Source organism: Podarcis bocagei, assembly GCF_964188305.1.
Source record: "Podarcis bocagei genome assembly, chromosome: 9".
NCBI classification, from domain to species: Eukaryota; Metazoa; Chordata; class Lepidosauria; order Squamata; family Lacertidae; genus Podarcis; species Podarcis bocagei.
The window spans coordinates 13,899,362-13,925,563 of NC_138134.1; the positions used below are offsets into that span (position 1 = coordinate 13,899,362).

Below are 26,202 nucleotides of genomic sequence, written 5' to 3' on the forward strand. Positions count from 1 at the left end.
CATTAAAAACTTCCCAATACAGGGCTGCCTTCAGATATCTTCTAAAAGTCAGATAGTTGTTTATTTCCACAGGGAGGGCACCACTACTGAGAAGGCCCTCTGCCTGGTTCCCAGCAAAAGACCCTCAGAGGAGGACTTCAGTGTCCAGGCTGAGTGATGAGGGAGGAGACGCTCCTTCAGGTATACTGGGATAATGCCATTTAGGGCTTTAAAGGTCAGAACTAACACTTATTTTGTGCTCGGAACCATACTGGGAGCCAATGTAGGTCTTTCAGGACCAGTGTTATATGGTCTCAGCAGCCCCTCTCAGTCACCAGTTTAGCTGCCGCATTCTGGATTAGTTGTAGTTTCCAGGTCACCTTCAAAGGTAGCCCCACATAGAGCACATTGCAGTAGTCCAAGGGAGAGATAACCAAGCATGCACCACTCTGGCAAGACAGTCTGCAGGCAGGTAGGGTCTCAGCCTGCATACCAGATGGAGCTGGTAGACAGCTGCCCTGGACACAGAATTGACCTGTGCCTCCATGGACAGCTGTGAGCCCAAAATGACTCCCAGGCTGCGCACCTGGTCCTTCAGGGGCACAGTGACCCCATTCAGGACGAGGGAGTCCCCCACACCTTCCCACTCCCTGTCCCCCAAACAGTACTTGTCTTGTCAACCTCAATCTGTTAGCTGCCATCCAGCCTCCAGCCTCAAACCTGTAACTTCCAGTTTGGTGAGAACATATGAAACAGAGTTAGATAGGTAGCAAGAGGAGGGAAGGAGGGAGGCAGATAATATTATTATCTGAACACCTTTTTATATTGATCAAGAACTGTACTAGGAGCATGAATTTTCACATCATTTTCATTACCTACATAGATGAAGCTCAGTTTGTGGATTACGATAATCTATAAGTGAGAAAGTACATCTGGGGCTGTTGCTTTTCCAACACTGCCTCTTTTAACTGGCAAGGTCATACCTGTTGGGATACTGCCAGGGAGATAAAGTCCATCATGGTCCCAAGCCGTGTCCGGATGATCCATCGATCTCCCGTAGGCACGCAGTATCATTGATTAGCGACATGAGTTTCTAGAAAATATCTTGCCACATTCTGGAACTGATACACGCTCGCAGGAGAGCATTATTTACAAGTTTTATTCTGCATTGATCAGAACAAAGAAAACCATGACTGCCTGCTTCAGTGTCTACGACATGGAGAGAAAACGAAAGCAATAGGAAACATAAACATCCTGTGAACAGGAAATGCGCAGACTCTGTGACTCACACAGCCTGCTCCCTTTTAAGGTGGAACGGAAATATCCTAACAATACCCACTTTTCAAAAAATGGCTGCAATTTGAAATGTACAACAAGAACAATATTGAGTGAGGGCAAGGCTCCCCTCTCATGAGGCAGGCTGAAGCAGCTGCCTTGAGCAGCAGACTATCACAGGGTGATGCTCCATTGGGTGCCCCACCTGTTGCAGCTGCTGCTGCTGCTGGAGCAGCAGTACCGGCTTCTGGGAAGATCTCCTGAGATCACTGTGACGTTAACATATGAGAATGCTGGAGGCGAAATAGTTAAACAGGTTACCCAATCAGAACCCAGGGGGTGGAGTCAGAGGGACTATAAAACCAGCTCTGGGAGGGGCCAAGGGAGGAGTTCGTTGGGAGCTGGGTGGTTGGTTGGAGTGGGAGTGAATTGGGATAGAGTCTGTGGGTAGGTTGAGTTAGTGTAGAGAAATAAGCTGAGTCAGGAACAGTTAGGGGCTAGGAAGACAAGTAAATATCTGAGAGGTGGTTTAGTGAGTGAGAGCAGGTAGCAGAAGTTATAGGTCTGTATAGGCACCCCATGTTTATAATTGACCAATACTGTTTATGAAACCACACGCTTGTTAAAATGCAATAAATAAACAAAAGTTTATGTTCCAATTTAACCTTGACTGGACTCAGTATTGTACCAGGTAGGGCCTGGGTGGTGGCAGCGAGAAATAAAGTGGTGGCACAGGGATCAATAGACGGTGAAATGTGTGGGGATCCTGTGTGATCTCCACAATCACATTGAAACCTTGCAAGATATTGCTGGAAGCTCCCACCAGGCAACCCCAGTGAGTTGAGATTTCGGCAAGGCAAGGGAGGCTTTACCTCAGGTGGCAAAACAGGATGAACCACCCCTGAGTGAGGGGATATCTTGCACTACAAGCTGGTATTAGTTTGTACCAGCTTAACTGTCATGGTTTCTTCCAGCGGAATTCTAGGAATTATATTTTGGTAAAGTGCGGGTAATTATCTATTGGAGAGTTCTAGTCTCTCTAAAGCTATGGTGGAAAGGAGTTTGTTGATCTCTGAGATAGGTTTGCTGTAACCTGTCTAAAATATCCTCCCTCCTTGTCAACTGGCCAGCATGGTTTTCACTGAACATCCAAAAAGCCATGTAATCTTAGAATGTTTCATTTTATTAAATGTTGTGTCATATATTGGACAAAACACCCTCCATAGACCTCCTTCTCCTACAGTGAGTTTTCCTCTTCACTGCCATTTACACCACTGGTTTTCTTCCTCCTCCTCTTCTCATTATTCTCTAATTGCCTTTAGAGTCAAAGCAATTGGACTATCTCTTCTGATCCTAAAGAACAGAACTAGTCAGAGCTATCTGCTGTCACAGCTGAGGCGGCTGTAAACATTTCTTTCTAATAATGAGGGTGTCCAAGGCCAACAATACCTTTCTAATCTAAATATGAATGAGTTGGGAAGGAAACAATTTCATGGTACAAAGATCAATACATAATTTATCTTGTTGGATAATGAGAAGGGAAAGATACACACTGTTCAAAAAAGGTAACTTGCAAAATAATACGGAGTTAACACGCTAATAATACTTCTCTAGAAATTTGCAACCTTTTCCACAAAGATTGCGGCCAGCACAGACCAATTGAAAGATCTGGCTGCTAAAACAGAATAATTGATAGTGGCCATGAAAATAAGAGCCCTGGTTGTTGTTTACAGTTCATTCCAGATATCCAGGGCAATTTTAATCAATAAGAATAATGAAAGCAATTAAAATTCAGTGTGAGTACACTTTATTTCCTGGTGATAAATTTTATGGAGCAGGATTTATTTGGATTACAAATGGCTATCTTGGTAGATAAACAAGCCAATAGACAAAAGAGAAAAAAAGGTTTTTTTTATATAAACTTTTATTTCCAATTGTCACTCTTTTAAAATCACAATAAGAAAGTAAAAAAAAAAGACATCGCAAAATAAACAGATGTAGACAATAAAATATCAAGACGTAAATACATTTCTCCAAAAGTATTAATTATCATAACATCATTCTGACTTCCCTCCACCACGATTTAAGCTATATTCCATTGATACCCTTCTTGCAGTTCCTTCTTTCTACCTTTATCTTTACTTCGCAGATTCTATAATTCACCTACTGTTATTTTGATGTTACCTAAGTTTTTCTCCATGTATGATATAAATTTATTCCAATCATTAATAAAGATTTTATTACTCTGATGCCTGATCTTCTGTGTCATTTTTGCTAGCTCAGAGTACTCAAATAGCTTGTTTTGCCAGAGAAAAAAAGTTAACATATCTGTCAGACACTCAGGTCTAAGGGCAGTCAAGCACCTTGAAGACAGGCAGGCAGGGTGAATGCCCAAAGTACCATGGACAGGTCTCTTTCAGCAACAAGTTCCCCTTGCTGAAGGAAGCTAGCAGTTCAGAGAAGTTCTTTTGTTTAGACACTTAGTAGACCCTCTTTAGCTGAAGCTCTCAGAACAGCTTACAAAATCAAAACCAGTAAAACCTTAATGGCAGATGATTTGAAGATGCACCCAATTCCCCCAACTGGTTTCCAATGGTGAACAAGGCTGTGAAATTCAGGGGCGCATGGGGGTGCAGCCCAAGTCTGAACTGGATTTCTCATGGTGGCTGATTGTGCTTATTTTCCATGTATTAAAGGCAACAAAAATGTTAGATCCATTTACTAAGCAGCAAAAGCAACAGTGATCCCCCCCTCCTCCCCTCATATCATTAAAGCACATTGCACAGATGGTTTCCGATATCTAATTAATAAAACATGACAGGGTGTGAATTATCATGTAATCATTCATGTTTATGTGCAGTGTTCAGACCATTAAATGCCTGCTTCTAAATCAAGCTATCTTATTATGTTTTCCTGAGGTCTCCTGCTTATACATTCCGGCTGCCGGTTTAGGCTTTAATCTTATCTGACGAAATCGGCAGAGAGCCTTCTCATGACTTTAAATGCACATTGGGGGAGGGGGCAATGGATGAAGCCCCTCAGATATCCATAAGAACAGGGTCATGTCCTCACCCTTGAAAATTATTAGGGTCCAAATTATGGGCAAACAGTTGTTTCATGCTCTCTTGTTTCATGAGATGGCTACAACTTTCAATTTGAAATTATGAAATGGTCGAATTCTGTTTCAGTAGCATAAGAAAAAATGAACTTCAGTGCAGTTATAACACATTTCTGTTCATTTCTGATGTTGGATTCAAAGGCCATCCTGTTCTCAAAGCGGCCAACCAAAAGCCTAAGGGAAGCCTGGAAGCAGGACATGGGTGCAATGGCACTCTCTCACTTCTGACCCCCCAAAACAGGTTTACAGAGGCAAACCTATCCCTTATGAATTTATCTGTTGTTGTTTAGTTGTTTAGTCATGTCTGACTCTTTGTGACCCCATGGACCAGAGCACGCCAGGCACTCCTGTCTTCCACTGCCTCCTGCAGTTTGGTCAAACTCATGCTGGTAGCTTCAAGAACACTGTCCAACCATCTGGTCCTCTGTCGTCCCCTTCTCCTTGTGCCCTCCATCTTTCCCAACATCAGGGTCTTTTCCAGGGAGTCTTCTCTTCTCATGAGGTGGCCAAAGTATTGGAGCCTCAGCTTCAGGATCTGTCCTTCCAGTGAGCACTCAGGGCTGATTTCCTTCAGAATGGATAGGTTTGATCATCTTGCAGTCCATGGGACTCTCAAGAGTCTCCTCCAGCACCATAATTCAAAAGCATCAATTCTTTGGTAATCAGCCTTCTTGATGGTCCAGCTCTCACTTCCATACATCACTACTGAGAAAAATTTATCTAATTACCTCTTAAAGCTGTGCAGGCTGATCACCAGTCCTATATGTGAAGAAGTCCTCTCTTATGACTGTCCTGAATCTCCCACCCCCATCGTTCAGCCTGGACACTGAGGTCCAGCTCCGAGTGTCTTCTGGCGGTTCCCTCACTGCAAAAAGTGAGGTTACAGGGAACCAGGCAGAGGGCCTTCTCGGTAGTGGCACCCGCCCTGTGGAACACCCATCAGGTGTCAAGGAAATAAACAACTACCTGACTTTTATAAAACGGCCCTGTTTAAGGGAGGTTTTAAATGTTTGATGTTAAATGAACTTTTCCACGATATTCTAATTTTCTGAGTTTCACCTGTATAGGATGAGTAAGATAATGTCCTCAGTGGATCTCTGAGATTATGCAGAATGGGGTAGAAAGAAGGATTTTTCTAAACTGTGACAAGCCTTAGCTATATAGGGTGTTATGGTCATACAAAAATGTTATTGCAGCAAATTATATTGGGTAATCGTTTCATGGGAGAATCAGTGAAGCGTTCTTAAAATCTCATGTCCAAGTGCTGTTACTTTTCTATCTTCTTTTTTTTTTTTAGGTCATTGATTGCCAGATTTCAGTATTGTAGCACTAACGAACAGGAGAGGCTCAAAGTAAGTTCAGTGCTTATTTTCCAGAAGATGTAAGATTCGCAGTCACTTTGTTCCATATGATACAAAGGCATAGAAGGGCATATTAAAATTCATGCAAGATTATAGAGTCAAGTTTTTGAATAAATTAAGTTCAACTGTGTTGCCATAAATTGCCATGCATTATTTATTTTTACACATGTTTGTCAAATTTTTATAATGAATAATTTATTCCTCACGTATCATTTGATGTAGTTCGCCTTTCATGCACTCTAAATCAATATGTACAAACCAGAAATGGTAGTGCTGGAGCAAATTTGCTGTGATAGCTATTCTCGATATTTTGTTATAGTGCTAGGTTTGCAATGAGCTGGAATGTAAATGTCTAATATCAAGGTGGTGTGTGTATGTGTTTGTGTGTGAGAGTGTCTCCCAGAACACCTATATGATGCTGCTCCTCATTTTTTCTTCAACATCAAAAAACATGAAGCCCTTCGTTTAGGTTTGTTTGTTTGTTTAGGCTGCAATCCTAACCACATTTAATCAGAAGCAAGTCCTACTGCATTTAATGAATTTACTCCCAAATAAATGGGACTAGGGTTGCAGCTTTACTTATCATCTGCAACTGGCAAGAAACCCAGCAATTTATCTCTTATCACTTGCATTTATCTCTTATCACCCTTCCCCCTTCCCCTTTTCCTAGTTCAAATCTGGATTCCTTGAGGCTGAAACCTATATATTATTTTGCTGCTCTATAAAGTGACTCACGTATTGATGTTATAACAACTGTACATCTTATGGAACTTTTTTTTGGCCTCTTTTGTGTTCAAAGAGCAGGATGTGTAATAGTTCTCCTTATAGATCTTATGCAATGTTTCCATTCCCTCTCCCATCGCTGACACACTGTGCTGCATCAGAATAATGCAGAGCTGTTGTTTCATTTTAAATATTTTTTCAGCAACACAATCAGCATTCAGGAAGGATGATAACATGCAAAAGGGTGCAATTAATGCAGTTGGCGTGCGCTGCAATATGCCATTTCCATTATACAAAGCCCTCCCTATAGCTTCTGACATTTCTCAGATGAAAGCAGGGATGAAAACTCCTCAAATGAGTGGGTGAAGCTAAGGGTAGTGTAGTAGGTATGAGTTACTTGTGCGTAAACTGGTGCCTTTCTCGGTTAATTTGCCTTGTTAAACCTTTCTGACTGCACAGCCCCGTCTCATGGTGGCTGCCTCAGTCACTGGCAGAATCCGTCAGTGGGCGTTTCTTGAACCTCTTCCAACATAAAAGTTGTTTGACACCCAGTCTCCTCCTCCTCTCACTGCGCGGGAGTCTTCTGCGCAGGGAAGGCGTGGGTAGCGGAGGACCTGGGCTCTCCTCACTGATGCCCAGTGAAGAGTCCTGGAGCCCTCTCTCCACTCCCCCCGTCTGCCCCCCTTTATCCCTGGTGTTGCGCTGATTGGCTTCCCCCTCTACTGAGCTGTTTCTCCCCCTGCTGCTGGGTCCTTCGCCAGCATCATCTGGGAGCCTTCCCTTTGTCTCTCGCTCCGATGTCAGTTCCCTGACAGTAGAATGAAGCAACCCAGTTGCATAGCTATCAGGAGAACCATGGGGTCAACATAAAGCAAACTCTAATGTACCAGAAGTAGAAAATCAGGAATTAAAAGTTAATGCTGGCAGATGACAGGATTCTTCTTTCTTTGGCGATCACTCATAGCCAAGTAAGGTTGTCTTCCATAAACACAGTTTTAACAATGAGTCCGTAAGTGACTGTGGAAGACAATTCTGGATCCACACGTCCTTCCACAGTGGGGACATACCACTTGTTATCATCCGCCTGTTCTGCCATTGAGGACTTGTTGGATCATTATTTGTCTAGCTCCTTCCCTTTCACCTTACCGCCTTGGGTGACCCTGCTGGGAGTACGAGATTCCTGATAGCTTCCCTCACGAGGGTCATAGGAACATGTAAGCTCACTCACCACAACAAGGGGAAGAGTGGGACATATAATCCACAAATTATTATTATATTATATTATATTATATTATATTATATTATATTATATTATATTATAAGTACTATTCAGGAGGTTCTATAGCTGAGGAAGCCAAGCCTCAACAATGAATGACTAGCTATTGTTGCTCTATTTGAAATCCTTGTTTCGCTGATTTCATTTAATATTCTAATTTTCTGAGATTGTTAATTTGGGGTTTTCATCAGCTGTACGCTATAATATCACAATTATAACAAATAAAGGCTTGACATATTTTGCTTTGCATGTCATGAGTCTATCTCATATATTAGTTTTACCTTTTAAGTTGAATTACTGAAATAAGCGAACTTTTCCACGATATTCTAATTTTCCGAGTTTCACCTGTACATTTCCAGGAAGCTTTCTCCATCACAATTTGTGTCCTTAGGAAACCATTTTCTTCTGTCACATGTATTCAAGCAAACAATTACTCTTTCCAAGAAAAAAACCCATGTCAATCATTTAAGTGGGCTTTGGGCTTCAAGCAAACCTTTCCACATGTTAGTCTCTTTAGCAAACAGACAAGCTAAATAAACTGAAAGTCAGCACAGTCACTCTCTCTTTCTCTTATTCAGGCTCAACCTGACCTGTTTATTTCCTTTTACTGGTGACGGACAGCAGCTACAACAGAAATCACTAGCGGTTTTGAAGCTCAAAAATTTACCGTAGTTGAAGGACAAATTGAAGTAGAATACATTACTCTTCTGAAACGTTAATATTCTTCTTACTTTTACAAGTGTTTCGTTGTTCCAACTTTCCTTATTAACTGCTATTACAGTTTGTAAATCATGAAAAGTATGAAGGCATTTGGTAACTGGGGGAAAGGCATTTATCTGTTCTTGCAATTTTCTGGTAAATATCAGAATTATTATGCTATTTCCCACTGCAAACTCAGTGTACTGCTGGGAAATTCACAGAGTTTAGCACACTAACAGTAACACACACATAAATACTCAATTACACGTGGGAATAAAATAAAACCATAGTGGAGAACTTGTGACCCACAGGGCAGAACTGGACCACCAGGGTCTCCTAATCTAGCATAACATCTCTCCTGCCAGGTCATCTCAACCACACCCCCTTAAGAGTCCCTCCAATCTAATCTACCCACATCTCATTCTTTGCCTTGGTTCCAGATACTGAAATGGCCCCAAAACATGTCCCTTGACTTCGGAGAGCTGATAGACACACCATACGTTTAAAGTACATGCCCTCACCCCAAAGGATCCTGGGAACTTTAGTTCACAGATCCCAGCACCCTTACAAGCTACAGTTCCCGAGTTGCTTCTGTTCTTCATAACTGCTTGTGTTCTGACAACATTAATTGTGTGTTTTTGGAGCACTGAACTCCCCACCCCTTGGCTGCCAGAGTGAACTGAATTTTAACTGCAGGCATCCTAAACCTTGCTTCTAATCTTTTGCCCCCTGGGCACAAATACTGCTGCCAGTTAGTTCTGTCAGTTGGTTTGGGGTTTGTTTTAGGTACGATTCCTGTGTGACTTTCTGTCATGAGGGGTGGGATGCAGGAGGGCAAGAAAATGATGTTGTTGGTTTTGTTGACTTTCGTAGATTCTTAAGTGTGGCGCCTGGCAGGTTGATGGAAACATGATGTATTTTTTTCAGAGACAGTAGCAAGTGAGAGCATCAGGAATGAATGTGTGAATGTATGTGTGCTTTGTGTGTGTAAATGATGCAACCTTTTAGTTTCAGGAAACAAGATCCATTCCATTTTTTTTAAAAAAGAAACCTGCTGGACAGAAATGCTTAATGTTATGGACATTCAAGTGAGCTGAGATGAATTTTGATACATTTTCATTCCCATAGTGGAAGATGCCCTTTGGACAGTGGAGAAATATTTGTATGAGCCTCTTTGGGAAGTATCTTCTATTTTTGAAAGCAGCATATTAATAAACTTACTAAAATGCTGAACTGGGTGTACCTTGATCTAGCAATTGTCCCTTGGTTAATTCAAAACCTGTATTAATATCTACCTTGGATATTGCTATCTTGGCTGTGAGTCCTGCTCCCTGCCTTGTGCGCCTTTGTCCACCTGGCCTGGGAGGACTGGGCCCGGACTGACTCCAGCTACAAAAGCTGAGGCTGTTGAACAGATTCTAGGCCTGGGGTGTTGTTTGGGTTTTCGGGGGGGTTGGGGGGATGCTGTTGTTGCTGTTTGTTTTCTGTATCCTGTGATTTCTGTGGAAATTGTTGCATTTGGTTATGCATTTTTAAATGCTTTATTTATTGTTTACGACTACTTTTGTAAGGATGCATTTTTTCATGTTGTAAGCCTCCTTGAGCATGGTTTGAACTGTGGAAAGGTGACATACAAATAAAGTTATGTGTGTATGCACCTGTATTTCATTATTCTTTGTATTCATTTTTTTTTTTACAACATTGTTGATTCTTTAAAATACAGTGTACCAGGGTTTTTTTTTCCCTTTGCACTTCAGTGTAGTGTATATAACTATCTGGAACAGATTAATCTAGGGAAGGAAATGGTTCTTTTGTGTGTCCCCATCTCTCATTCCTTTTTCTCCTGAAAAGCTTTTTGGTCAATGTGGAAGATTATATTGTCTCCTAGTTCTTGTATCACCACCTTGTGGTTGGCATCCATCTGTGTCGGGACAACATGAAAATGCGGACCTTTTGGGCTGAAGTCTAACCATTTGAAAGTTAAAATGCCTGCTGTGGCTGTAGAGAGAGATACAGGAGAGACAGTTTTGTTGCAGCTGGGGCAGATGAAGGTGTCTGGTCATGCTGATGGAGGTGTACCATGGCATTCCTTTCCTAGTCACTGGAGCAGGCATAGGCAAACTCAGCCCTCCAGATGTTTTGGGGCTACAACTCCCATCACCCCTAGCTAACTGGACCAGTGGTCAGGGATGATGGGAGTTGTAGTCCTCAAAACATCTGGAGGGCCGAGTTTGCCTATGCCTGCACTGAAGGGTTCAAATGCTCTATGGAATCTGTTCAGCTGGTGGGTTTCTTAAATCTTACTAGATCAGCAGATCTCTATCTTGATCTTTATCCTTCCTGTCCCTCCTTCTGCCTGAGTGAGGAGACTGGAACCATATCACGCCAACTGCCTTGATCAACTGGGCTTGAGTGGGCCTGTTCTGTCTTTCTGATGAAGAAGCGTTTGGATTTGATGTCCTGCTTTATCACTACCCAAAGGAGTCTCAAAGCGGCTAACATTCTCTTTTCCCTTCCTCCCCCACAACAAACACTCTGTAAGGTGAGTGAGGCTGAGAAACTTCAAAGAAGTGTGACTAGCCCAAGGTCACCCAGCAGCTGCATATGGAGGAGCGGGGAATCGAACCCGATTCACCAGATTACAAGTCCACCGCTCTTAACCACTACACCACACTGGCTCTCTGCTGCCCTCTAGAGTAGTGGTTCACCCAAATCCCATATGTCCCAGGGTCAAATTCCTCCACCTTCTTCCCTTTATTCTAGTCCAAGTATTTGTTTAGGGTTGGAGGGGAAGGAGGAATAATCTTTCCCCTTTCTTATATCTAGGAAGGGCTTTTTTTCTAGGGGAAGCCTCTCTGTCCTCTTTTCTCCCATTCTCTATTTTTATTTATTTATTTGTCAATCTGGTCCCCCCCCCCTCCAATTCACAACTCTTTAGATTTGTGAAGCAATGGTTTCTCTCTGCATTTATTGTGACTTACTTGTAAACAGATCACAGCAATTTAGAAATTGCACTAATTGTTTTGTGAGCAGGTTTTGATCATAGTTTAGCATCAATTTACGGCTGTATGCTAAATATTATTCTTTCCCTAACTGGTCCATAAAGCAATGCTTTAGACTTTTTTTGTTGTTGTTAATGGAAACATTTCTGAACTCCCCACAGGATGTTATTAAATTAGACATTTCCATTTTTAATTAAGTAATATGTATGTGTCTTAGGGCGGGAAGAGGGAGGGATGCAGTCAGCTATAGAAAAGTAATGGTTGCAAGTTGTTGCGACATTGTTTCCAGACAGCTGTAATCCCGTTACTAGACATTAATTACACATTTATTTAAGCAATTAAGCATGGAAATGGCATTATTGTCAAGGATGTGATGTATGACCTGTAAGTAATTTGGTTAATTAGGAACAAGAAGTGTTTCTTAACTAGGGCAGGTATTTGGTTAGTGCCATTGCTAATTACCCCCAACAAACTTCAGTCAGAGTATTCCATACTTGGTGGTGGTCTTTTTTTTTATTTAGAAAGAAAACCTAGAAGCAATAACAAGAATAAGAATGCTACAATCCTAACTATACTCACTTGGAAATAGGACCCAACAGCACTTACTTCTGAGTAAACGTGGATCTGTAAATGATATTGTTTTGCTTGCAGTAAAAAAAGGTAAAGGTAAAGGACCCCTGACAGTTAAGTCCAGTCGCAGATGACTCTGGGTTTGTGGTGCTCATCTTGCTTTACAGGCCAAGGGAGCCAGCGCTTGTCTGCAGACGGTTTTTCCGGGTCATGTGGCCAGCATGACTAAGCCGCTTCTGGTGCAATGGAACACTAAAACCAGAGCAGCGCACAGAAACGCCATTTACCTTCCCACCGGAGTGGTACCTATTTATCTACTTTCAAACTGCTAGGTTGGCAGGAGCTAGGACAGAGCAACAGGAGCTCACCCCATTGTGGGGATTTGAACCGCTGACCTTCTGATCAGCAAGCCCAGAGGCTCAGTGGTTTAGACCACAGCGCCACCCACGTCTCTATATTTGCTTGCAGTTATAGAGGATAAATTAGATTGGGTATGCATATAAGGGTGAATTCATATCATTTGCACTTTCTGAAACAAGATAGGAATGAAAACGCAGCCCCCCATTGAAATCCAAACTTCTCTGAATTTTCCCATCGCACTGGCAACATCGTAGGTTAATCCAAGGCACAATTATTTCTAATTGAAAACTTTTTGCAAAAAAATGTGAATATTAGGCAATTGAGAGAAATGAAAATTGTCTCCCTGGAGACAACAAGGCAAGCTGCTCTGCTATATGCATCTTTCTGTTGCTCTTGACTTGACACTCCAGTTTTAAGTTTATGTCTTCTCTTAAGCACACAAAGACACGCACACCCCACCGAACATCAGTATTTTGTGAACAGAGATGAGGGCAAATGTAAGATAATGTAAACAGAGTTGGGCCTCACTAGGGTAAGGTTAATGTTGAGTTGCAACTTCCTTAAAGCAAAACTTCACATTTGGCTGAGCTATGCCTTACATCCCATAGGGACACGGGTGGCGCTGTGGGTTAAACCACAGAGCCTAGGACTTGCTGATCAGAAAGTCAGCGATTCGAATCCCCGCGATGGGGTGAGCTCCCGTTGTTCGGTCCCTGCTCCTGCCAACCTAGCAGTTCGAAAGCACGTCAAAGTACAAGTAGATAAAGAGGTACCGTTCTGGCGGGAAGGTAAACGGTGTTTCCTCTGCGCTGCTCTGGTTCAACAGAAGCGGCATAGTCATGCTGGCCACATGACCCGGAAGCTGTACACCGGCTCCCTCGGCCAATAAAGCGAGATGAGCACCGCAACCCCAGAGTCAGCCATGACTGGACCTAATGGTCAGGGGTCCCTTTACCTTTACCTTATGCCTGACATCCCAGGCTGTTTCTATATTGTTCCACAGTTAAACTGTGCAATTCACTACCATATTTCTGCAATGATTTGCCATTCTATCAATCTATCTATCATACACATTCTTCAGCTTTTAGTGCAATTTCCTCCTAATGAACACATTTTTATATGTGGTTTTAAGTTAGAGGCACATAGCTGCAATTTCTCCTAATACAATGCATTTCAGCATGTTATTTTCACCAATATATTCATTTACACTCATTTTCCTGTAATGTATGCATTTTTCTAAACATTGGTTGGTTGGAGAACTGCATTTCAAAATTCAAATAAGTGCAAATTTCAAAGGATGGTTGCTTTCCAATTATCATATTGTTTTGGAAAGTGAGAATTAGATAAGATTCCCCTCTAAATGCAGACTTGGTTGAATTTCTCCCCTGTCTCTAGGTTTGCCGCAGTTGGATGCAAGCTGTTCTCAATTGCATGGGCCAACCCAGCTCCCATTCTATGATGGGGGCATGGCTAGAGCAAATGCTTTGCATGTGAAAGAACAAAATAAAACCCAGGTTTTATCCCTGGAACATTGTCTTCCAAAAAAAAGAGGCGCTGTAACAAGTTTTGGGAGCTGGGCTAGGTGCAGAATAAGCAAATTGGGTACAAGGCCACTTTTTGGAGCTACACAACCAGCCCAAGAACAACGAATGTGCTGCTTGGAAAAGCTGTTGCCATTTTCCTTTTTTGAACGCTTATATTGGATCTCCACACGAAAGCTCTCTTGAGGAAAGAAGTGTGGATTATATGCAACAAATGAGAAGCTGCTTCTCTAGGTCATGACCTCTTACCAGTTGGCCTGTGGCAAGGCTATCTCTGAAGCCCCGGGATTGGCTGCACCCCGAGGCAAGTTATTGAGCAAGATGAATAATTGATTTATGAAGTAGGGCAGTTTGAATTCTGTCATATTAATGGAGGTGAGCAGCTGTACGAGTAGACAAATGTTGCATGCCCATCTGCATCTTTCCTTTATTTTTTTAAAGACCATTTGAATCTTAAATAAATTGTTTCATCACTGAAGTGAAGCCCAGCTTGCATGATAAGTGCACACTCCCCTAACTTTAAATAGGCTCAGTTTTTGAGGAGATGGAGAGAGAAATCCCCACGAATATGGGTGTGGGAGATTATTATTATTATTTTGGAGGGGTGAGGAAAATTCATTGTGTGTTTATAAGATTCTTCCAGCCCCTACCATCAGAAACTCTGGATGCATGTGGACTGATGAGTTTCCATCTTTGAATTTATGACACCTGAAATTTGCCCAATATCACAATGCATGCTTCACCACCCACAAATGGGGGAAAAACTGAACACCAAAATTTACCTTTGTTCTCCCCCCCCCCCAAAAAATGAAATATTCTGACAGCTATGGAGCCATTCCACCATCAAGTAATTAAACAAGTAAATGGGTTGCTTGATGGATTGGGTGAGACCTATTGATCAATGGCTTATTAACAGATATTTCATTGCACAGCTTGTGTTGGAATTCTCCGAATCTGTTTGTTTCTTACTGCCATTCCTATAAACAGTTAATGAAAGTTGATTTTATTTTAATCTAATTACTTGAGGGGAAAAAGATGCTCAACAACATTCTGCTATACTTGTCTGTATTTGTTTTGCAAGTTTCTGTTATCTTTTATTCATCTACCAGAATTCTTCTCTCTATTTTCATTTGCTTGCATTATTTCAATGAGTTAGTTGCATGCCTCTCCTTTTGGGGTGTAATGAAAATGTAATGTACAGCCATCATGCATAAATGTGGGTTGTCACACATCACTAGTGATTTAACTGTTTCTTTTTGCTAATGTTTTCGCATTTTGTTTATTGAAAGTACACACAAAAAGTTATAAATACAAATATATTCCAGGTATTCACAATTCTCAGCTTATGTCTGTTATTTTCAACGTATCTACTCTGAGTAAAATACTAAGTTGGATACAATCCAGAAGGTGAAATTCTTTATACAATAACCTGTAGTAAGTCCCATTGAGCTCCGTTTAATTCAAAATGTATAGGATTGCATCATTAATAATATACTGCCAAATCAGTAGCTATCACGCCACAATAAAATGGATATTAGCTTCTACTACAGTGGTACCTCTGGTTAAGAACTTAATTCATTCCGGAGGTCCATTCTTAACCAGAAACTGTTCTTAAACTGAGGTACCACTTTAGCTATTGGGGCCTCCTGCTGCCACCACGCAATTTCTGTTCTCATCCTGAGGTAAAGTTCTCAACCCGAGGTACTACTTCCGGGTTAGCGGAGTCTCTAACCTGAATTGTCTGTAACCCGAGGTGTCTGAAACCCGAGGTACCACTGTATTGTTGTTGTTTAGTCGTTTAGTCATGTCCGACTCTTCCTGACCCCATGGACCAGAGCACGCCAGACACTCCTGTCTTCCACTGCCTCCTGCAGTTTGGTCAAACTCATGCTGGTAGCTTCGAGAACACTGTCCAACCATCTCGTTCTCTGTCGTCCCCTTCTCCTTGTGCTCTCCGTCTTTCCCAACATCAGGGTCTTTTCCAGGGAGTCTTCTCTTCTCATGAGGTGGCCAAAGTATTGGAGCCTCAGCTTCAGGATCTGTCCTTCCAGTGAGCACTCAGGGCTGATTTCCTTAAGAATAGAGAGGTTTGATCTTCTTGCAGTCCATGGGACTCTCAAGAGTCTCCTCCAGCACCATAACACCACTGTATACAGAAACTCTATTGCCATTAAGGTTTAATAAACTCTTTTCTACTCATGGCAAAAACTTCCATTGACTGGGAATGCTGTTGTTACTAGAAATGATTTCCCCAGGCATTATGTGACCCATGAGAAGAGCAAATAACCGGACTGTACAATGGTGATGGGAAAAAATCAGACCAAATCTTTATTGACAGCAGCAAGCAGAGTAAGCGTTGGAATGACATTGGAGTCAGGATCAGTTCATGATTCCATAACCCCACATTGGTGGAATGGGTCTGCTGGCTTTGGACCAGCCCAAACCTGTTCCATGGGAGTCGGTCAGTGCTGAATCTTGCTTTGGTACAAGCCAAGCACGAAAGGTCTTCTTGGGTGACCAGGGAGCAGATTCAAACCAGGCACATACCCCAACCCAAGCTTGGGGGTGCTGTGTCAGTCCTCCCTTCAGGCTCCGTATGGTGGGGCTATAGTATGTTGGTCCTGCCCAATGCCATTCCTCCTTTCACCTAACAAAGGAAGGGTGAGTGGGGAGCTCTTGAGGCGAACTGACTCTGAGTTCCAGGGGAAGCAGCCTTCTTTAAGCTTTCCCCTCACTTTTCAAGGGCTTATGGAGCAGCTTCTCCCCATGAACCCATTGCACAGATAAGATTTTGCTGCAATCTATGGGCCCTTGGAGGGGGGGAGGATGCTGGTGGTGCTGTGGTCAGAGCCTAGGGCTTGCCAATCAGAAGGTCAGCGGTGCGAATCCCCGTGACGGGGCGAGCGCCCATTGCTCGGCCCCTGCTCCTGCCAACCTGACGTTCAAAAGCACGTCAAAGTGCAAGTAGATAAATAGGTACCTGTCAGGGCTGCCTCAGGTCTCAGCTCACAAAAGACCAACGCCAAGTTCTTCTTATATACAAGGATGTTTATTGCAGTTCATAGTTAGTTCCAGCACCGAGGCGTGCAGCCCCCACGTCTGTTAGCCTTAGACCGTTGAAGTCCCCTCTGAATCAGTCCCTCCCCTGCACCAGTTTAAGAGGCTTACGCTGCTCCACCTCTTTCTCTCCTTCCTTTCTGCCTGCTGGGGTTCCGCTCCTCCTGGATTCCCCTGACGCTGAATCCCCAGACTGCTCTTCCCCCCTCCTGCGGGCTTTGGGACCTGGCTCCTCCTCCGGGCTCCCTGTACTTCCGCGCGCCTCCACATTTGAACTTGGCGTGCGTGCCCAACCTCTAACTTTCCTTTTGACAGTTATACTACTCCCTTCACTGCCCTCCTCCCCTTCCGGGATGATGGCTTGCTCTGACCCCTCCTCTTTCTCTGCTGCCGGAGCTGTTTCCCCTGGCACACTGGAACCTCCCCCCCCCTTCGCTGCGCTCTGGTGGGGAAACTGGTCCTGATTCCCAGCTGCCGCTTTGGGGTCCCCTGCTGGCCCCCCGCTCCTGACACTCTCCCCCTGGGGCTTCCCTTGCCCTGACCACGGGCGCCCCCTTCTGGGAATCCTCTGATTCGCTGGAGAGACTCATAGAATCCCCTGCGTCATTGCCATCCTCTTCCTCGCTGTCCTGGGATTCCTCTCCATCGCTCTCCATTTCCTGCCTTCCCTGTGCCTCTGTCCCTGTACCCCTGACAGTACCACTCCGGCGGGAAGGTAAATGGCGTTTCCGTGCACTGCTCTGGTTTGCCAGAAGCGGCTTAGTTACGCTGGCCACATGACCCAGAAGCTGTACACTGTCTCCCTCGGTCAATAAAGCGAGATGAGCACCGCAACCCCAGAGTTGTCCGCAACTGGACCTAACGGTCAGGGGTCCCTTTACCTTTATGGGTCCCAGTGCTTCCGGGGAAAGGTGCCCTGTGCTTATTGGCACAGAACGAGGTTTACCTGAAGCAGTCAGATTAAGTATAACTTAAGCAATTGGAGTTAACAACTTTGAACTCAAATGGGAAATTTAGGCACCCTTCAACTCTAGCTGGGGGACGCGGGTGGTGCTGTGGTCTAAACCACTGAGCATCTTGGGCTTGCCGAACAGAAGGTCAGCAGTTCAAATCCCCACGACGGGGTGAGCTCCCGTTGCTCCTGCCAACCTAGCAGTTTGAAAGCACGCCCAAAACTGCAAGTAGATAAATAGGTAGCTCTCCAGCAGGAAGGTAAATGGCATTTCCATGCGCTGCTCTGGTTTCGGTGTTCCATTGCACCAGAAGTAGCTTAGTCATGCTGGCCACATGACCTGGAAAAACCATCTGCGGACAAATGCCGGCTCCCTCAGCCTGTAAAGTGAGATGAGCGCCACAACCCCAAAGTCGTCTGCGACTGGACTTAACTGTCAGGAGTCCTTTACCTTTACCTTTTAAGACTCTAGCTGAATGGCAGATGCAAAATAACATTTTGCATCATTTTGAAAACTGCAACTGCTAACAAAGTTTCAGATTCCAGAATCAAAATTAGCCGCCAACATTCAAAACATGTTTTGAATGCTTATATTTGAATGATGAATATAATCTATACAGACTTGCTAATTTGTACTTTAATATATTGACTACAATTGCCTGCCAGCTGTTGGATACTGTTCAGTATTAGATTCTATTGAAGCATCTTACTATGTTCAATGCTAATGTTGAGTATACAAATAGCTTCCAAATTGCAGAGAACAAGAGAGAGGCAGATGCCAGTCTTGGGCACAACTTTTGTTCAGCTTCTAAAATTAAAATTTAATTCATCTGAGATCAGTGAAGCCCCTTCCTCTCGTCACTCGCCTTCACCTTTGTGGTGGGAAGGTAAACAGCATTTTCGTGAGCTCTGGTTTCCGTCACGGTGTGACGGAAGCATTATTATCAATTTACAATGGGGTGGAAGGTTCACAGGCTATGAAGAACTTGCTCACAAATTTATTGACAGCTCCACAAATTATTATAGCTAGGAAGTAGAAGGGGCAAGCAGAATCTAAAATGGAAGAATGGTATAAAGATGTGTGGGATATAGCTATTAAGGATAAATTAACATGTGCCATTAAGGTAAGACAGGGAATATGCAGGAGAAATGATTTTGAGGCGATATGGAGGGTGTTTGTAGAATTTGTACTGTTAAAACGGAAAGGGGTCAAGCCATCACGAGAGGTTTTGAAATTTTGGGAGGTTGGATAGCTACAATGGAATGGCCTCAGTGGTGGGGTGCACATTTTTATTCTTATTTATTTATGGTTATTACTGTGTGTGTGTGTGTGTGTGTGTGTGTGTGTGTAGTAAGAAGCTCAAGATCTTCAATTAGTAGGTTGGGTATAAATACTCCTAAATGAACAAACAAACAAGCAAACAAACGAATACAAGGCATTAGGTTTACTAGTTGTGTGTCAAAGCCCCAAGCCACCCCCATGAGAATAAAGACACAAGGACACAGAATTTTAGGTTAATGTTAATGGGCAAAATTTAGGCCACAACTTTATTGGTTACAGAATGTGAGTGGTATTGGCTTAGGCATTGGCATCCACAGACTATATCTGACTCCTGCCCGCTTTGCAGGGAGTCTGGTAAAGGTAAACCACTGGTAGGGGAAGCCCTACCAATGTGGATCGATTCGAGCACCCCCTGGGTTCCTACTGGGGTCGTAGCCTGGCCCTAGCCCCTCCCCAGGCTTCGGATGAACGAATGAAAGGGGAAAGGGGCATGACATGGAACTCAACTCAAATGTGACAAAACCAGCCATTGGTGTGCACAAGATACCTCATGCTTATTTTGCCATGTACAGCTACAATTGACCAACAGTGAGGATGGTAAGCTCCAAAGGAGATACTGTTGTATTGTGTTCAGGTCTGGCTTCTGGGCTTCCCAAGCAAAGCTATCCTTACATTCATCAAGATAACAAAGCACATCCCATTAGCTAAACAATAATAGGGTGTCCTGTAAAACAAACTACATCTCTCTCTTTTCTCTGCTTTTAGTTGTAGGCTTGCTTCCCAAGTTCCAAAATTTTGTAGCTAAGGTCACCAGTGACATGTCATATATTTTTTGTGGCCAATGCATACGTTCCTAGCAATCCGTCTTGGGCTGCGGAGAGTGTTTTGGCTGCTCCACCTATGGCCTCATAACTTGGCGTTCCTTTGCCCCTGGTGAGGCCTGTTTATTAGCAGTGGATACTTCAGCCATGCTTGTCATTATTAATCATCATATCTTGTTAGACAAACTGAGCTTTCATTAGGGACTCACCTCTCTCTGTCTTGCTTAACTTGAGCAGCCCTTATCTGATTGATCATTCTCTACATGTGATATGAGCTCCTCTTAGAATCCCTTTTATCATTCTTCCTTCGTGCCTCACTCTCAGGCTCTCCGTACACGATTTCATTAGCACTCATTACAACATGTTATGGTCTCCAATTGCATTACCATGCAGACAGCACACTGCTGTGCTGAGGTCTTCCCTGACTTTCTGATTCCACTTTGACACGCTGAGAGCATTTCTCTGAGAAATATAATGAGTGTTATTATTTTAATCTGACTTTTTTTTTTCCACAACAGACCTCTCTGTTGGCGGCAAGTGACATGGCTTGTGTTTGACACCTACTAACTCTGTAAAAATGTCACTTGTAATGTTAAACTGCTAACATGGCTTTTCTCTCTCACTTGAGGTAGACGACTGAACAGTTTGAAGAAGCAAAATACTCCCCCCCCCCTCCATTTTTACTGATAGGAAAACAGCATGTCTATCCCCACTCAAAGTGAGATTTTTTTTTTTTTAAACAAGAAAATCTCCCAGAGACAGCTCAGTAAATCAAAACTCAACCAGCAGGTACATAGGATGAGGTATTATGTTATTTGCATATTTTCCCCATTTCCCTGAGGTAATCTGTGCAAAACACCGACAGTGTGATGTAACTTTTGCATCAAGCCCTGTCATTCACAAAAGTCAAGTTAATGCTCTTCTCGGTTGCAGTTATTACCTTGCAAGGAATCCATTTTGGTTTTAAAACTTCACAGACATTTCCTGAGGTAAATATGGCACAGTGCATAATATGCTTCACTTTCACAGGACACCTGGGTCCAAATAGCAAAGATCTCTTGGCACATTCTTTTTATGTGTATTCCGATAGGTTTACTTTTTAAGTGTGCACCTAAAAATGTGGCCTAAACACAGGTATCCTAGGGAGAAAGCCCCAGTGAACACATTGGAGTTTGCCATCAAGTAAGCGTGCATAGGACACACTGTACAATTCCCAAAAGCTGAGCTAGAATTTCTGAGAAGACATTTTTCTGAAACCTTTTCTGAGATTGTTCTCTCTACCCTCATCCTTTTATATTTACATAAATTTGTTTTCAGATTAAAATTTTACAGTCACATATCCAACTTACAACATAAAAACAAGATTCCAGGGAATCTCTTGGACTTCCTTACTCCCCTTTGTGGGTCCTGTTGTTAATCATTTTCTCCTGCATCTTTTTTAATAATCCAAAACTTTTATAGTTCCATTGTATCCAAAATTCACCATTAAACTACAAGTGTTATTTCAATCCTACTAACGATTTTAGCTGTTTTAAATGGTTTTTAAGATAAATTATAAATCCCCCCCATTCTTTATTTAAAAATTTGTCTTCCTGATTTTTGGTTCTTCCGGTCATTTTAGCCCTTTCGGCATAATCCACCGACTTGATTTGCCACTCTCCTCTGGTCGGGACTTTTTCTTCTTTCTATTATCCTTTCCCATGAAAGAAGGTCACTATGCACATTCCCTCCCTGCAAAACATTCTCCAGTTTTTAAATTTCAATTTTAGCTATTGTGAAAGTCACCATTTCCCCTTGTTATGTTCAATAATGGTGATAGGTCTGGAACATTGTGAAGGATTATAGAAGCTGGGCTGTCAATGCATCAACAACCTCTCTTCCTGCCCCCAACAAAAACACAAAGTAAATTTGTGAGGCTATTCACACACAACCTTAAGTGTTATCCAGGTGCAATTCTCAGAGAACCCACTTTGAAAATCTGTTACCTAGCTACTAACACAAAACAGTGGTAGCACAGGCATTCTCCTCTACCAACTCACCTAGATGGCATTACATTAAGGAAGGGGCAAGGACACCCTTTTTTAGAGAGAGAAAGATAAATCACACAAGTGCTTCTACCTTACTTTTGGTTGTCCCTGTTTTACTTCAGAACCGACTGAAGAAAGTCAGCAATTTGAGTTTTCTTTTAAAGGGAAATGATAGATCTACTGGTGAAGATTCATGATGAAACATTAAATATTCACATCTTTCTTTCTTTCTTTCTTTCTTTCTTTCTTTCTTTCTTTCTTTCTTTCTTCAGTTTCTCTAAACACTATATTAAACATGACCTAACTATGGTTTCTTTCTCCCAAGAGATGTCTGCAGACTAGGAAATCACAAAAAGCATCATGCAAAGATTTGCTTCCAATAAAGAATCAAAACAGAATTGTTTGTACTGGCAGTAGGGGAATTCTATCAAAGAGCAAAGCTAATGAACTGGTGTGTGCAAAAGAGTTAGTTGAATCCCAAATCATGAAGCAAAGTGGGGCCACTTCAGACACATTTGGGGCTTGTCTTATCCAATGCAGGATCTCTCTGAAGCGTCCCAACCTCTTGCTTTGGAGTTTCTCAAAGATTTGGATTCCCCCCTCCCCCTTTCTGTTCAGATATTGTTTCTACAAAAAAAATTAAACATTTCTCTCCAAGCTTGTTATATACTTATAAACACCAGGCTGGGAAGAAAATGGAAAGAAGGGGAAGAAAGACAATGACAATGAATGACAATGAATGTGAATGACAATGTCTAGCTTCCAAAAAGAGACAGTGTGTTCATTTTTCCATAACAATGAATGAGGAAGCAACAGAGTCTCCCCCCCCCCCCATTGTGATTTTGATGCAGTCAGTCAGTCTTTGAAATGCTTTGGACTTAGTCTTGCTCTTTTCTCAAGTGGTGAAGCAGGTTCTGAACTGAATTTTTTAGGTGGAGCACATTCGACCTAATAATGCACACAATTCACTTCCATTTCTGAACTCCCTTCTATGTAATTGCAGGGAGGAGTGTAAAACAAAATAATAATAATAATAATAATAATAATAATAATAATAATAATAATAATAATAATAATAATTTATTTATACCCCACCCATCTGGCTGAGTTTCATCAGCCACTCTGAACTAGGCACTGTTGAACTAGGTTTCTTTTTTTATAAAACACAACCACGTAATTAGTGTACCATTTATTTATTTTTTTAAAAAAAATACTAAGTGGTTCACATAAAATATAAAACATGCATTAGGATGATCAATAAAAGTAAGAAGTTGGGTTGCTGTACTTTTCCGGTAAAAGTGACATGATGTCAGTTGATTAGAATGTCTACTTCTTTGCCACTTCAGTTCACATCACAGACTGTCATTTATAGGCTGTAGCAAATCCTAATGCTTGACTTTATTCTCCAGCCACACCTCACTGGGCAGATGCAAATTATGAAGCTTCCTGAGATCACCAACATTTTTTTTCAAAAGTCGAAGGAGATTGGAAGAACCCACCTTATGACAAAACACATATTCCTTGTTAAGGAAAAGACAGGGAAGTCTTTGCTGGTTGCATGCCTCAGCTTGTAATTCAGACCTTTCAGTCCAATTCAAACCACTGATTTCATTTGTCTTCACGAGCCACATTTATCACGAACACCATGATTGCTTGTTGACTAACCTCCATTAGGTAAAGAGATATTAATGCCATCCTGATTCAACTGTGGCTTTTCTTTAGAATGTTATCTGTGTTTCTGCTTTTGCTGAAAATAATTCACAGCTGTTCACAACAGAACTTAAAGACAGCCCTCGTTTTTCACTGAACATGAAAAGGCTCAACCCATGGGGCTGTTCCAAAACTGGTTTAAAAGACCACAGTGCTACTGTAGTTCTCTTCAGTTGTCTACCTTAGGGGTAAAGTTAATGTTATGTACTGAGCTTGGATCCTAGAACAATAGGCAGGTAGAATCTTAGAATACAGCAACCTGATTGGTTTGCAGGAGCAGCCCAATCAGGCTCCAGGAGGAAGTGAATCAGTAACCTGATTGGCCTGCAGGAACAGTCCAATCAGGCTCCAGGAGGGGAGTTGAATCAGCCAATCACAGGGGACCCATTGTGTAAATAATGTATATATAGCCAGAGGTTTTGGGGGAAAGCACTCACTGTTTACCATGAGCTGAAATAAAGAGAATGAAATCAACACTCAACTCTGAGTATATTTCACTTAACATCTGATGGGAGGATTAAGCACTCCAGCTTCTTCCCAGTTGCTGGTACAGACTTTTGTCCACAAATTTGCAGAGAACCACCTGAAGTAGTCCTTAATCCTAAAATCCTATTTTGTGAAGCTATTCACCCGTAATGAAATCAGTGGTTTTCCCCCCATCACTTTTTCATGGTGTGGCGATGATGTATGTGTTCATGGGCATGGATCTCCTGCTACTCTTACCTAAAAATCATTAACAAGAAGTGGGTGTTGTGATACATATTCTTGCTTTTAACAATTTTGGAACAGTAACTTCTCCTGGCTTCTTCCAGCTTCTCATTCTACCCACTTCTTGGAATGCTTCCCCCCCCCTTTTGGCAAAACACTACATCAGGATAAGCTCCAGGGGGCTTTCTGAAAAGGGTAGTCAACCAGGAGACTGCCTGTGGGGCACTGGAGAGCTCAAGATATTACAAATATTATTATTATTTTAAATAAAATTCTCAGCTCATCTCCTTTATTATTAATATTAATAAATCCCCTGGAGCTTCTCAGTGGCCAAATTCTGTGTGATTGCCATAAAACATAGGGAACAAGCTGTGCTAACATTAATGATTAAGGCCTTAGACAACAATTTTAGGTTATATTTTAGTGACTAAGGTTTTAACCTTTATATTTTTAACGTTGCCATATTTGTATTGTCCCTGTTGTACCTAATTGTATATTCAAATTTATCCCCATCATGTTTTATGATTTCTCTGATATTGTAGGTGAGCTGGAATTGGTCTGGGACCGAAATGATAAATAAATTCATTCATTCATTCAGCCTAAGTCAATAGTCTTCAACAAAATGAACAATAACACCTGCAGCAGCATATACAATAAAACTTTGGCTTAAAGCTACTTGAAAACCTGAACTGATGGACATGAAACTTTAAAGATATTATGATTGGGTTTAATAGCAGTATTCTCCAATGATATTATAAAATTGTAGTAATATATCTGCTGGGGGGGTGCATTTGTGTGTGTGTGTGTGTGTGTGTGTGTACACACACACACAAACATACATCATATATATGATAAGCATGTCAGCCAACTCTGCAAAGTAGAGCTGCCAGTAGAAATTCAGCATGCCACTTTGTGACAAGAAAAGTTGTTCCAGCTCTTCAAGCGACTGCAAGTCTCCTACTGATCTGTCATAACTCAGAAGATGAACTAGGAATATTCAAAATGGTTATGCCTTCAGGTCTCCCAGACTGAAAAAAAGGCATCACTTTATTTCCCAACTTGTTGAGTATTTTGTCAATGGTGCACTGTCTACTGATATTTAGCTTTCTTTTTGTGCTCCCATTAACTGGCTGATCCAGTTTCTAGGGAATCCTGGCTCCTCTATTGCTGATGAAGATTTATTGTGGTATACTAATGTTTTCCCTGTGGTTCGGAAAGGCTCGTGCAAGTATTCTGTGTTTTGCCTTGCAGCACAGAACATATTGATTTGAACCAGGGGGCAACCCATCCACATAGTAAGAAAGCTATATTTTTATTTCAATCAGAGCCTTCAAGATTTTCATCAGGTTCAAATAAATATGATGGAAGGATCAGTGAGCAGGTGACTTGTAAAACCAGAGAGGAATATGGACAAGGCTTAAGTGCCAATGATTAGAACATCTCTTTTGTATGCCTTCTTCATTATCATTCCTCAGTATCGTGCAGGTAAAGAAAGAAAGAAAGCAGGAGAGGAATGCTGGAAATATTTCAGATCTTGGTGTACCATCCAAGATTGCCTCTTGCCCACCCCCAGCAGAATCGCTGCTCATCTAAAAGTTGCACATCAGAGCATCTACAGTAATTTCTCTAGCTATTCAACTGAGCCACCTCTTTCTACCCTGTCTGCATCGTGCCTCCACACCTTTCTCTTTTTTAAAAAAATAATTTTTATTAACCAGCCAATCAAATCAAATCACATCAC

The 26,202-nt window shown here is 42.1% G+C and overlaps 2 long non-coding RNA genes across 2 annotated transcripts in view; both read left to right on the forward strand.

Moving 5' to 3' along the window:
- The first annotated feature begins 5,422 nt into the window (after positions 1-5,422).
- LOC308594677 overlaps positions 5,423-26,202 on the forward strand; it is a 110,837-nt gene continuing 90,057 nt past the window's right edge. Inside the window, exon 1 of the long non-coding RNA XR_014011552.1 lies at positions 5,423-5,724. This is a non-coding gene — a long non-coding RNA (uncharacterized lncRNA). The remainder of the gene's footprint in view (positions 5,725-26,202) is intronic.
- On the forward strand, positions 21,601-23,737 carry LOC308594692. The gene is made up of 2 exons (XR_014011567.1): positions 21,601-22,494; positions 23,453-23,737. It is a non-coding gene; the product is annotated as an uncharacterized lncRNA (long non-coding RNA).